Source organism: Miscanthus floridulus, chromosome 8, assembly GCF_019320115.1.
Source record: "Miscanthus floridulus cultivar M001 chromosome 8, ASM1932011v1, whole genome shotgun sequence".
Taxonomy (NCBI): domain Eukaryota; kingdom Viridiplantae; phylum Streptophyta; class Magnoliopsida; order Poales; family Poaceae; genus Miscanthus; species Miscanthus floridulus.
Genome location: NC_089587.1, coordinates 64,917,105 through 64,931,300, shown reverse-complemented (window position 1 = coordinate 64,931,300; position 14,196 = coordinate 64,917,105). Strand labels below are relative to the sequence as shown.

Below are 14,196 nucleotides of genomic sequence, written 5' to 3'. Positions count from 1 at the left end.
CGGCTGAGGCTAAATAAATCCTATAGATCCTACTCCGTATATATAGTCAATAGTGGGTCACTGACATCAGCCATCCAGAAGAGGTACGGCAAATAATTAAGGTTTGTACATGGAAGAGAGGAAATTTTGGGAATTGCTATACTCCACTAGTATAATGCCCGTGCTAACGCAACGGATTTATCTTGGAGACGCACATGAAAACAACCGATGTTTTCTTCCATAGTTCAACTTTTACACAGTATCTTTGAGCATGTATACAATCCGGGAAACTAAGAAGTCATAGTAAAGTTTTTTCTCATATAACCATTTAAGTTACATTCTGTCTAAGTCCTTAATCATGGCTTGTAGATCTTCAGGAAAGTTGTCAAAACATTCGTTTGCATGGCTCTTAAGAATGTCCCCCAAAAATTCTATCCTCAGTGAATTTGATAGCTGTGCATAGTAGATATAATAAGTTAAGTTATTAATTTTGTATGTAGTGTACGGAATATAGTTAGAGAATATATGCTTACAGTGTTGATCGGTGGCAATCTTACACCATCCCATGACTTCATGAAATTGTATATAAGGTAGCCTTCTAATTTCCTGGAGATGAGCATTTGTTTGATTTATTGTACATAAATGAAATAACTATTTTGTGATAATAAGAAAGAAGAAACATATTATAGGTGATTACCAGTCTTTATGTTTTGGAACTTTTGTAACACATGCAGGGAATATTCGCTTCCAGTAATAAATATTGACGTCCCACTTAGAATTTATCAGTTTCATAGCGAGACTGAACCTTTTAGCAATAGTGTGAAATGTAGCTATATATGGCATGATTTGATCATAACCCTTGTAACATGCATCATCTGGGAGTGGATCCATAATGTGCACAATTTTCTTTTGCATGTCCATTATGAATAAAGTATATAGTCCATCTCGATAATATGGCAGTAGAATCTAAAAACATAGACATAGAATATAAGTGTTTAAAAAAATTATAATACATATAAATAAAATATAAAGGAGTACACTGAATATATCTTACATTGCTGCAATCTTTAATTTTGTATTCCATGTCAGGCCAGCACTGGAGCACTTTTGCCAGTTTCTTGTGGTCTAGTTTGCCACAACATCGTGGATCTCGTCCAAACTGGGTTATGGACTGTTGATTTTGCAAAATTTATAAGTATTTGATTAAATATAGAATTAAGAATTAGATTAACTTACAGCAAACTGGAGATCCATAAAGTGGTATTTTTGTTTTTGATTCTTCATCAACAAGAATTTGTTCTGCGCAGCCATCCGAATTGCTATATTGAAGCAATCATGATCCATCTCTTTGTTCTCATCTAAAATATCTCTAATTTTTCTCGCATTTAAAGAAATTGGATATGGTCGTGTGTTTTGGATCCATTCTTTGCTAAAAAAACAAGGACAAGCAACAAATTACTTATTCTAGCAATTCTTTCACGGGCAATGGAAATATCCAAATTAGAACAAAACAAGTTTCTTTAGAATGACTTACTCCAAAGGTTCACCATTGGCCATCAAATGGATGTTTACGCAAATTGCAGACAATAGGTCTGTCTTGTTTGTCCATGTTATTGTACCCGACAGTAAAAAAGACACATCGTCCATATCATTGAACATTATGACAGCATCATCCAGATTATGGCTGGTCTCACTATCTTGCACATCATCCTTTTTTCCTCTCGCTATGTTTAAAGGAGAGTTATACAAGATCGCAGGTAGCTTGAACCTAAAGTTATTTATCTCATCCTGAAAATATGAGTAAGTCCTGATGTATTAATAAGTCCAAAAATGACTATTTTTAGAAATATTTCTGTGAAATTACCTGGGTCACATGGTCAGATAAAGAAGCTCCAGTCCAATACTCCATGAAATTAATCATCCATAAACCACAACTTACACTGTGCAATATTGAAAAAATTAAATATAAGTGATAAAGATACCGTTGCTGGTACGACAATGTCATATACACAACAAGTTAGATGATCCTTTACCCATCTGTTTGCATTTTTTCGATGATCTTATGTATTTTTGGCCAAGATGCCACTCCGATACCCTTTTCCCATTTGTTTTGGTTCAACTAACTATGCTTTGTTGCATGCTTTATTAATCTTTCCATTCCTGTTAACTGCTATGATCGGAACACCAAGTTATAGAAATGGATTTTAACAAATGTTTAAAAAATATTATGTATTTGTATACAATCAACCATTAAGTCATACCGTGTAGTCGAGATCTTGCCATTGTAACATATTTTCTCCAAAAGAATCCAAAACATGTATCTGTCCTTCCGAAGCATTGACAACCGCTAGGTACCAGTGATACTTCTCAATATTAATTGGAAGAAACACCTACAGTAATAGAGATTATTTTAAATTTTTTTCTATATGTTTCAATCAACAGAAAATAGCATATATCAGATCTTGTGGTCAAACTTACCATATCAGCGTCTAAATAGTTTTGGACCCATGTTTGAATCATGTCATCTCTACTATAGCTCAATGTCGTTGCATCAGCCTTTCCGTCGTGACCGAGCAATTGAGTGATAAATGTAGTCTCCATATAAACATATCCACCTTCTCTATGAAGTAGGTTTTCTTCATGCCGCATCAAATGGATATACGCACTTATGACCTGTAATTTATTAATTTGTCAAATAAAAAATTACCATATTTTCCACATGGACATCAGCTAGTTAATTTAAAAGCAGTGCTAACATGCTTACACCGCCATTGACATGTTCATGATCATGGAAAAGGCAATTCATATCATCTCTATTTACCCAAGCATCATCAATTTGGACGAGTAAATCATCCATACGTTTCCGTTTCATGTATTCTATTACCTGAACATCTTCTTGTGTACACTCATAATCTGCAGAGAAAATATTTATATTATAATTAATTAATTAATTCCCAAATATAAAGAAATAAGATATAATTGAGAACGTCTCACCTTCTAGGAGGACATTTGCATTGTTTGCCTTCTTAGGTTTATTATATTGAGGGATTGCCATAACCTCCTCGTCAGCACGCTTAATGTCTTCGTCTTTTTGTACATCAACTCTTTTTATGACATTGTCTTGGATCTGCACTTCGTCTTCATCTATAATACTGATCTACATATGCAATATTATTATAATATCAGTGACCCTGTTATATAGATATTCATGTGTGAGGATATGTGAGCTGATTGAGAGATTGTTACGTACGACATCCTCATGAGCACGCTTTCGCTTCTTGTCCTCATCTCGTTCTAGTTGAACTATTATTTTGGCATCGTCTGAGATCTGCAATTTTTCTTCACCCCTTGTATCCATTTTTTGGGGTTCCATTGTTGCCTCAATCTCTATATCTGTTTTATTTTCTTCTGTATCCAGATAAACAAAGCATAAATAATAAATAATTTTGGAGACCAAATTTATGTATCTGCGATGATGGTTGATAATCAAACATAGCTTAATAGTTGACTAAAAGTAGTAATCAAACTTAGCTTAAATTGACTGAAACTAATAAACATATATAGCATTGAACCTACGGATCATGCTGCTCAGCCATGGAATTCAGCTGAGTGGAGGATACCTTCTTCTTCTGGTAGTATCTCTTGCACCTCTTGCACCTCCATAGGTGGGTCAACTAAGGCACGTTCATGATCCATTTTCTTGCACCGACTCCAAAAGTCTCGACAGAGAAGGGTCCAACGAAGACTATGCGCTGCCTCCGTGGAGGTCGCCCGCTCGTCGCCCACGGCGTCCGCTCCCAGCCGCGCCGTCTCCGTCGATGCCGCCGCTCGCCGCCGCCGTCTTCCGCTACTGGACGCTTGAAGGCAACGTCTTCCGCTCCCGGCCGTTCGCCGGCAACTTCCTGCGAGGGTTTAGGGTTCATGCATTGAGAGGGTCCGCGAGCGTCACGAACGGAGTCATGGCACGGAGTCAGCGCGGTCGCGGACGATGACTGAGGCTGAGGGCCATTAAGATCGATTTATTAAGGCAGCGTGTGCAGAGAAGTAGGTAGCTAGGGCACTACGTACCTGGCGCCTGCGTGCTCGGCGTCTGCCGAACAGGGATGACCGTACGAAGGATCAGCGGATCACGTGAGAGCCCAGACGTGGCGTATCTTCTACAGTATATAATATATACGGCACGCGGGAGTCTCGGTTCCGTCGCCTCCGTAGACCCACCGTAAATATCCGATAGATTCGGTTCCGTGGCCTCCGCAACCACCGGCAACCGCCTTAAAGTTTGCATGCAACGTGCATGCATGTCTCTAGTATATATATACGGCATATGCCGACCTGTAGGTACGACTTGATCTGAGTAGCAGGTAAAGCTTTTCTTAAACCAAGAAGTGCGTGTTTTTTCCTTACAATTTTTTTGTTCTTTTAGCTACTACTATATCTACCTGAAGGTAATACATATCTTACAATTTTTTTTCCGTAGAGCCCAGAAGTCTAAATCTGTTCTTCGTCAGTCATGCCACCGGATCAGCATAAGAATGCATCTCGAGATTAATATAAAAGCCTTGACTTGATCTATGCTCCCAGAGGGCTTTGCCGAAGCAGTCTCTCCGTCTTAGTAGTTCAGTTTATGCTGATGGATGCAAACCAGTACATAAATATATCACTGGGAAAAAAATGTTTGGTCAACGAATCCATGGTCAACGTTTCAGCTGTACGGTTGCCCTCGTTGTAATAGCTCCGGACACCTGTCATTAATAAATCATACCCATCAGTAAAACTCGCAAAGAGCAAGCAATGGCAGCGGCTATCCTGGTGCTGCAGGCCGGGCAGCATCCAGCAGGCGCCCGCCTCCACCATAAATCAAGAAGTGTAGCCATAAAAAATACGGACCAATCTAAAAATCGTTTTTCAGTAGTGTATAATGACACAAAAGACTTCATCCACTCCAATGCTCCAAATCAGGATGGGGACTTAATCCTGCAACCGAACGGATGAAGTTATTAAAATGTTGAAACCACCACCGCAAAAAGAAAATGCATCCTAAAATTTTACTTAATTGCTTTCCATAGTTGCAGTTGTAAGGCATATTTCTTGATCGTCGCCGCCTGCTCGTTGCCATGAATTGGACAACCATATCGTTGAAGCAATAAAAAAGAAGCTCACCTACCCCTTGGAATTGGCAAAAAAAACATCTTCCAATCTTGAAAACAACCAATGTTTTTTTTTCATAGTTCAACTTTTACATAATTGTATTTGAGCATGTATACAATCCGGAAAACACTTTTGCACCACGGCTTCCTCCTCGCCTCCACGAAGGGTGTGAGCGTGGGCGATCAGGGCGATCGGGACGCTGACAGCAGGCACCATGGCTTCCTCCTCGCCTCCACGAAGGGCGTCGACAATACTAATAATATTTACAAAAATTTGAGCTAATAATATTTACGAGAATTTTATATTATGAACAGATGAAAATCATATATCCTGCCATGGCATAAAATTGTTCAGATGGTATGGTCACTGCAACAATTCCGGAATCTTCACGCCTAACCAGAGCAGCAAAAAACACTAATAAAGTTGATCTACAGTGAAGCAATAATATGTATGAGTCAACTGAAATGGACTAAAAATCCATACTACTCTTGCTGATGAGGAATCAATTTTCAATACCCACGAAAGTGTGAGGAATAAAAAAATCACTCCATGAGAAAGGAGTATCAAATAATGTGAAAAAAACATAATTAAACAATGAAAAATTCACCTCTCAGTTCTAGCTAAACAAGAGCCGGTATTAATGTATATCACTTTTGAATAGCACCATAACCCACTTGAAGACCTTCGAGTATCTCTGTCATATAGCCATATATGCTACTCGTCACTGTCTCTCAAGTCAAATATCATGAGATGAAGAGAACATAAAAGCATATAGAACATTACTTACCACCTTGTCACCATTGCAGGACATCTTTATACACTATATTCTTGGTGCACTTTCCTGTTGGATCTAATTCCTTGTTTGGTTTGGCCAATATTCTTGTTGTTTGCCTGGACACACCCCTCGACAAGGCAACATAGAGCTGCCCATGTGAGAACACTGGCTCTGGAAGATAGATCCCAACATGTGGGATGGTTTGCCCCTAAGCTTTATTTATTGTCATCGCAAAGCTCAAACGAATTGGGAATTGCTTCCTTTTCAACTTGAAAGGAAGTGAAATATCATCCGATGGAGACATAGGGATTCTAGGTATGAACACCCTTTTCCCTTCATGTTGCCCACCAACTATTTCTGCATCAATTGCATTGTCTTGGAATGCTCTAACCATTAGTCTCGTTCCATTGCACGAGCCATTGTTAGGATCAAGATTGCGGAGAAGGATCACAGGGCAGTTGGTTTTTATTTTGAGCTCATGTGGGGGGAGACCATTTGGAGTGATGGAGTTCAAGAAGTCAATAGGATAGTTATTCCTTGAGTCATCATCAACAGAGTCGAAGCTATGATAAACCTTTTCCTCACCTGGAAATTTGTCAATCATACTTGCATTTAGCTGATCCACATGTTCATTAGTGGTAGACAGGATGGCACGTTTGCTCATATAAGCTGATGATCTTGCATTTTTCTCAAGTGATGGGAAGACTTCTTGAATGAGCTTGTTTACCGATTCTTCGTTGTTAGTATACTCAATCAAAATATCAACTGGAAGACGGACATAATCATCTCCAATTGTCTCTTCAGTTCCATTCCCAATTCTAAGGAGGTAATCTGCAAACCATGGGTCAGACTGAGCCCTCATGTTTCGTGACAATCGTATCTTCCTTATTCTTTCCCACAAATAAGATCGCTGCAATGTAGCATCTGTTACCTGTGCTCTTGTCCCACGTGGTACCACAGGTAGCACCTGTCTAAAATCTCCACCAAATACCATAACCTTTCCCCCAAATGGCAAACAAGAATTCATAACATCCTGGAGGGACCTATCAAGACACTCCGCTGCTAGCCGCTTTGTCATTGCTACTTCATCCCAGATAATCAAGGATGCCATACGCAGTAACTCTACAGTGCCACTTTGCTTTGTGAAGGTGCACGTGGTATTGTTAGCAAGCTTAATTGGGATTTTGAACCTTGAGTGTGCTGTGCGTCCTCCAGGCAATATGGACGCCGCAATACCTGAAGTTGCAGTTGCAATGGCAATTAATCCCTCTGAGCGCACTCTACCAAGAAGTGCCTTATATAGGAATGTCTTTCCTGTTCCTCCTGGACCATCCACGAAAAACACTTGGCTCTTCTTATTCAGTACACAATTTAATATTTCATCAAATCCTTCTCGTTGTTCCTTGTTAAGAGAAGCATACATATCTAAATGTTCTTGGTCGACAGGCACAGCCAGTTCCTCCCTAACCTCTTTCATAATGTCATTGTTAAATTCATCTGCTTGACACAAGAAAATGATAATGGAATAAGTAAATAAATATATGGAATAAGTAAATAATATATGAAATAGTTACTATATTGACATCCAGATATTAAAGTATTACAATTATGTATTTTACCAGACAATAAAATATTTTTAGGATAATATTAATGCTGAAAATATTACCCATATCATTTAGCTCAGGTAGATCATAATTCCTTATATTCTTTCCCATTGACTGAATTAAATCCCGAATGTCTCTGAGAACCATTTGTTCTACTGCTGTTGTGTTTGGATTGTTTCGGCTATAATCTTCGGAGAAAGATTCCTTGTGCTTGTCCCACAATCCACGGATGTTGGTGGCCTCACAAAACACAAGAATAGTCGCAAATAACCGTCGTAGAGCTGCTGGCATCTGAAAAGTTGTTGCCTCACTCAAGCAGTCATCAATAGTCTGATCCCTTTCTATGAGTCCTCTCTTCTCGCATGTTTCTCTGAAAGTAGGGTACATGATTCCAGCAACTGTCCGTAAATTCTCAAATGAGGTTGCACCTCGTACATGATTTAGAAGTACTCTCAAGAAATATCTTTCTCCTTCAGCCGGGTGTGCATACACAATACGCCCCACCTGTCCCCTCTGCTTTCTTCTTTGCCACGCCTTCTTACCACTAATCCATCGGTAGTGTTCTGGGATTTCTCTATACAAGAATTTCCTTGCATAACTATCTTCACGGTTCAACGTGAAGTATTCCGTGAGTGTCATCATAGTTGCAGATGGTTTTTTTACAACATCCTTGAGATTGGTTGTCTCCTCAATAATAATAGACTGCATATTAGGTAGATGACACTGGAGCTGCAAAACAGATGGACAAACTCCAAAAAGGTGGAAGCCGAAAATCCTATGTACAGCTTCCGGGGGTGATATGTATCTAGCATCCCTGTACTGATGGATCTCATTGATTACTCCAGCAGGATCAACAGAGTATGATGCACGGTCATGGCCTTTGTGTACATACTTAAACAAGTACTTACAAGCTTTGATGCTTGAGCAAGCTTCAACATTTATGTGGCAATTATATGTCATAAGCAGCCCAGGATTGTATGGAACCACCCACCTATTGTCCAACTCGGCACCTCTTACTTTCACACGACGTCCATCATCCCTCCTCCTATACAAAGGATATGAATCTTTGCCTTGCTGTGTTGCTGCACAAAACTGTCTAGGATAACGAAAGCGGCATTCTCTATTAACCATACAAGCACACTTTCTATTCAAGACCCCACATGGGCCATGCAGCATATGCTTGATGACCAGGCTATGCAACACGGGGTATTTATCCTTGTCTGGTAGCTCTGCAGAAATGACTTTGTCATAAGCATATGGGGTTGTTAAGTTACTGCCTTTCTTCATAATTAGTAGGATGTGTTCATGTGGAAGCCCCCTCTTTTGGAATTCCGTGACATGGACATATGCTGCCACCTCTCCAAAATACTTTTCTTGATCAATAAATCCATCAAGGATTGCAGCTTGGCCCTGTATACTCTTGAAACTAGCTCTGGCCTATCTTGTGGTTGTTGGCCAGGCTCAAGATTTTGAGTAATCTCCTCCCAGTACGGATTGCAAGTCATGGTGATGAAGTAATCTGGTTTTCCAAAACGCTGGACTATAGCCATTGCATTAAGAAATCTTTGCATCATGTCACGATCGCCACCTGGGAAACTGCGGGGTAGCACTACTCTCTTGCCAACCTCTGAAGCCCTTGTCTCCCCGGCAGAAATTACATCAACCAAACCCTACATAAAAAAATAGAGCATGTATGATTTTTTTAGTTTTGAATTGTTGTTTGTTGTGTCATATTATATTGTAAATAATAAAACATTGCATAACTCACCTGATATAGTTCCGCGCGTATGAGTTTCTGGTTATCAGGGTTAGAATACCAATCAAGCCTCATAGACTCGATCTTTACGTACATGTCAACGACCCATTGTTGGAAAAGTCGTCCTCCAAATAGCAATATGTTAAAAAGCCCCTCTCTAACTTGCATCAAATAACAATAGTACTCTCTTGCTATCACAAATCTCCCAGATTGTCGTTCCTCCACCATGGTACTCATGTTTTCACCTTGTTGTACGTCCGTGTCATCCTCACCTTGCTCTATCTCTAACAAAAAAAATATATTAGTATGTACTCATGCGTTTTATTAAGGCATTGGAAATTAAATCATGTTCAGTACCTGTTGGATCTGCTGCTTCTGTTGGATGAACCGAGGTGTGTCCTTCCTTATCAGTCACTGTATCATTGTACGGCATAAATTTATTCCAGCCAGTTTCCCCCTTAGGTTTAAATAACGGATATGCCAATGGATCATAACATCCATGATATGCTTTATATAGCGTGGGCGATCCCCTCTGGCATACACAAGCACACTCCTATCAAAACATCTTTGGGGATCGTTGCCATCTGACCAGATAGCTGCGACCTGTGACGCCGTGGGTGCATTGTACCTTGTTTTCAACAAAGGAACATATATTTAGTAGTACAAATAAACCAAATTTATTTGTAGTAGAATAATAATATCTTGTAATACATAAACATATTCCTGAACATGCGTACCTTCGTTGGTCTGGTGTGACATTAGTATTGAGTTCAATTACATAGTCATCAAGATTTGGAATAACTCCAACTCTGTTAAAGGTCTGTACATATGGGTTGCCTTCCATTATTAGCAGCATAGTTCTGATAAGATTGATATCTAGGTTAGGCGATCTCTTCTTTCTGTGCGCCAAACTGTCATCCTCAGTATCATAAAAGTAGAGTTGCAAGTGGCGAGCCCCTTTAGAACCTGGGACCAAATGGTCTAGGCGATGGTACAAGGCCCCATGCACACGAAATGTATATATACCAGTCCCTGTTGCGGTGGCAACTCGTCGATCCAAGGTTACTCCAAGGCTCGTGAAAGAGAAATGAGAGTTGAAGTACCGGATATTTTGCCTGAAATATTGTGCATCATTATCTACCTAACTTGTGAATAACCTTTTTAACTCATCAGGCACTTGTGGAACATGTACTTTTATCTTTCCTTTTGTACAACAGAATCCAGGTGATTCATATTGAAATCTCCTTGCTCCACAGTACAAGCAGTTAGGCACCTTTCTTAGAACATGGTGCCTATCAAGCAAATTTTGGTAGACATAATCGTAAGGATCTTCATTGTTATTCAGATCAACACCATTAACACTGACACGATAGGACTCGAAGGCACCATCTGCTATGAAAGCAAGCATTGGCCGTTATTACACAACATTAATAAATTTTACCTTCACCAAAATTAATTTACTCGAAAGCGCCACACAAAATAAATTTACTTTCACCAATGTACTGCCTGGTCTCTTCGTCATCAAGAAGATCATCAATATCCAAAGCACGAGGTGCCTCCAGATGGTCCTCTGCATGATGTTTGGTCCAACAATTAGGTATAGAACACATTGACTGAGTGTGTTATCAAAATAAAATAAAATTAAGGGTTTTTTTGTTGGAAAAAAAGAAAATGAACACACCTTCATCAGATTGATTGGTTATAGGCTCGAACAAGGCACCATCATATTCTATATCATCTTGTACTGTATGCAATGTTTCCTTTGCCAAGTCACCGGCTGACTGTGTCCTCATCTTTTTCTTGTAGTCCCTTTTTCTCTGCAACATGTTTTCCTTGTCGTGTTCATTCATATTATTGTACCTCTCTCGTTTTGCGAGGGCCCTTTGCCTATTTGAGCTGGTAACTGATCACCATTGGGTGGAAAACATTGTCATTGTCAAAGTTGCAACATGGATTGCAAAAATGAAAAAATACAAAGATGGCACCTAGAGTTGACGTTGCATTAAACAGATTGTGGCTTGTCAGGCTGTTGGGCACACAAGAAGTATGAGAGGTCGGTTGTCTTGTACGGACATAATTATAATTTTTATGTAGCCAATCCGTGTTGTTTTCCGGGCACACATTTTCCTTGTCCTCAGCATCTGATGCTTGGAGAATACCTGAACACACTCCATATGGTGCTCGTTGACCTATCATCATTCAAGGAGTAAGATCAACATTGAAAAAAAACAAAGGAAGCATTATTAAAAAAATAAGCAATACCATGATCAGGCCCTATAGTATGCGTCGATGACTCTGTCCTCTTCAATACTCGTTGTTTTCCACCCAATACTCGTTGTTTTCCTCTCTTCTCTCTGCTCGTCAGTTTCATTAGCCTTTATCCTTGCTCGGTATTCTCGTTGTTTTCTATTCCTCTCTTCCCTCTTCCGCTCAGCCTCATCCACAGGTGGTTGAACTGAAACTAAGAAGGTTATAAAAATATGAAAGTAACTCCGCCACAGCCCATGAAGCGCTCGTACCTGTGTTGTTGTTTGTTATGTCATCTAAAGTACTGTGATCTGCTTTCTGGTTTGACATGGCCTTTTTTTTGTTTTTAATTAACCACAGTAGAATTCATGTAGATCCGTAGGAATCTGAAAGATGCAAATATCAGGACGTTGCATTGCTATCTCTATCTAGCTACCACATCCGCATTGCCACCTTCTCTATGCAGTTTCAAATATTATAGAATAAATATTTTTCTTAATCAATTAATCTGACATGGGATGACATTTGTGAGAGGAATCGACAGCTGACTGCAATGCATTGCACGTGTGTTAGTTTCCTCAGCAAGCAAGTACCTGGATGCTGAAGATGACGGCCAGAATGTACGCCCAGCCGAAGACGGAGATGATGCCGATGTTGCAGAATGTCTCCTCCGTCAGGTGCGCCGCCGCGTCGTACCCGTTCAATCTGGTTGCCTGTGATGGTGAATACAAGACAGCCATGGTACCATATCAATCTGGTTGCAGCTAATGCTTCACAAGAGAAAGACGACATACAAGAGGCACATATATATATATATATATATATATATATATATATATATATATATATATATATATATATATATATATATACCTTCCGGTAATTGCTAATTGCTGCCTTGACCACCGAGGAATGAGACTGTGGAACTGAGATGCATAACAAGGATACAAACAGGTGTTTGAAAAGAAGAATGCATATAGTGATTAGAACATTACATGTAATTACTGTAAAGGAATGATCACTGTAAAGGAACGAGGTGTGAAGATTGAACATTCAAGGCGAGGAGATAAACTAAGAAGGCAGGTAACATAAAAACCATACAGGGAGCCGCCAGACCAGTCAGATTTTGGGTCAGTTTGCATGATATGCATAATTCAGGATTACAGTCCAAACCTTGGATCTCCGAGTCTTCACCGAGCTCAAAAAGATCGAGAAAGGAATCCTCTGGAAGAAACCTACAGTAAGGCTGCTTGCTCCCACTGCAAAGAGGTAGGTGTCACTCACAACTTGTCTTATTTGGGCATTCAGAACTGAACAAAAACAACTTGCACCTAACTACACCGAACATCCTGTGACATTTGGCTCTGAGGGATTCACAAGCCGAGCCTAGCTACACCAAACAGAACTATACCGGCAATGTCAGTTAAATTTTTTTGCTCAAGAAGTGACTAACCATGGACCACAGCTACACAGAAAATGGCACATCGTAATATGCAAATTCAAAGTTTCAGACTACAGCTACAGGGAGTTTGCTCGCATCACAATTCAGAGTTTCAGACTACAGAGAGTTGCCCACCTTGCAGCCGTGCAATCAGGCCGCCTCGCTAGTCCTTGCCTGGCTCCTCCCTGGTCGCTGCCGCTGGCTCGCGGCAGAGGTGGCTCGTGCACAGGACACCAGGCGGCAGCTGCACCGAGCACGCCAGCAGGTGGAGCGCCAGAGACCGTCGTACCGGGACCTTGGAGGCCGCCAGGAGGGAGATGGAGAGACCAAGGGGGAGTTAGCGATTGAGAGCCGCTGCAGTGCCACCCCTGGCCGGATCCGCCGTACCGGGACCTTGGAGGCCGCCGGGAGGGAGATGGGAGAGGCCGAGAGGGAGTGGGCGATTGAGAGCTGGGAGCCGCCGCAGCGCCACCGGAGGCCGGATCCGGACGACGCAGGCAGCCGCACGCTGCGAGCGCGACTGCGCGAGGAGCCGCCGCCGGATTTCGGCGAGCCGCCGCAATGGTACGCGCGACTGTGAGTCCGTGAAGATTTACGAGCAGAGACTTCGGTTGGGTTATTTTTTTAAGTTCCGTGCGCTCCTTCTAATAATCAACGCCGTCGCTGCGAGTGGGAGCGCCGCCGCCGCACCTACGAGTGAGGTCGCCGTCGCTGGTACGGAAAAAATTTTCCCCGCTCGTGCGTGATTTCGTGAAGGGGTTACGGCCTTGCGGGCAAGGGGAGCGGAGACGCATGCGACGCCTTGCGGGTTAGGGGAGCGGAGACACAGGGTGGGAGATCCAAAGAATATCGGCCGTCGGATGTGGTTGAGTAAGGAGAGAGAATAAGTGAGAGTTAATTTAGTGCGCACGTTTTTAATGACATTTTTTTCTGTGTGCGTTTTGTGGGGTGGACGTAGTTTAGGCCATGACTGTAGAGGTGGGATTTGTTTGGTGGCTGTAGGATAATTAGAAGTGGTGTATTATAGGGGTAGAGATAGAGATAGAGATAGAGATATGCCTGATTTTTTTTTCAGGTGACGATCTTAGCCGTTGGATCAAGATTCAACGCCCCCCAGTTGATCCACTCGTTGTTCAACTTCTTCCTCGCTATTTCTTCCAACCGCGTCCTGCGTCCTGCCTGCCCGCTCCCCCGCCGCGCGCCGCCCACTACCTTGCTGCGGCACGGTAGGGTCTCGCCGGAGCTC

The 14,196-nt window shown here is 41.3% G+C and overlaps 1 long non-coding RNA gene and 1 pseudogene across 1 annotated transcript; both read right to left on the bottom strand.

The window, feature by feature from the left end:
* Nucleotides 1-737: 737 nt before the first annotated feature.
* LOC136472349 (uncharacterized) lies at nt 738-1,432 on the bottom strand. Its single transcript, XR_010762325.1, has 3 exons — nt 1,216-1,432; nt 1,034-1,150; nt 738-945 (listed from the first exon to the last, which is right to left on the bottom strand). It is a non-coding gene; the product is annotated as an uncharacterized lncRNA (long non-coding RNA).
* A 4,678-nt stretch (nt 1,433-6,110) lies between these two features.
* Nucleotides 6,111-12,249, bottom strand: LOC136469234 (uncharacterized; annotated as a pseudogene).
* Between the last annotated feature and the right edge of the window lie 1,947 nt (nt 12,250-14,196).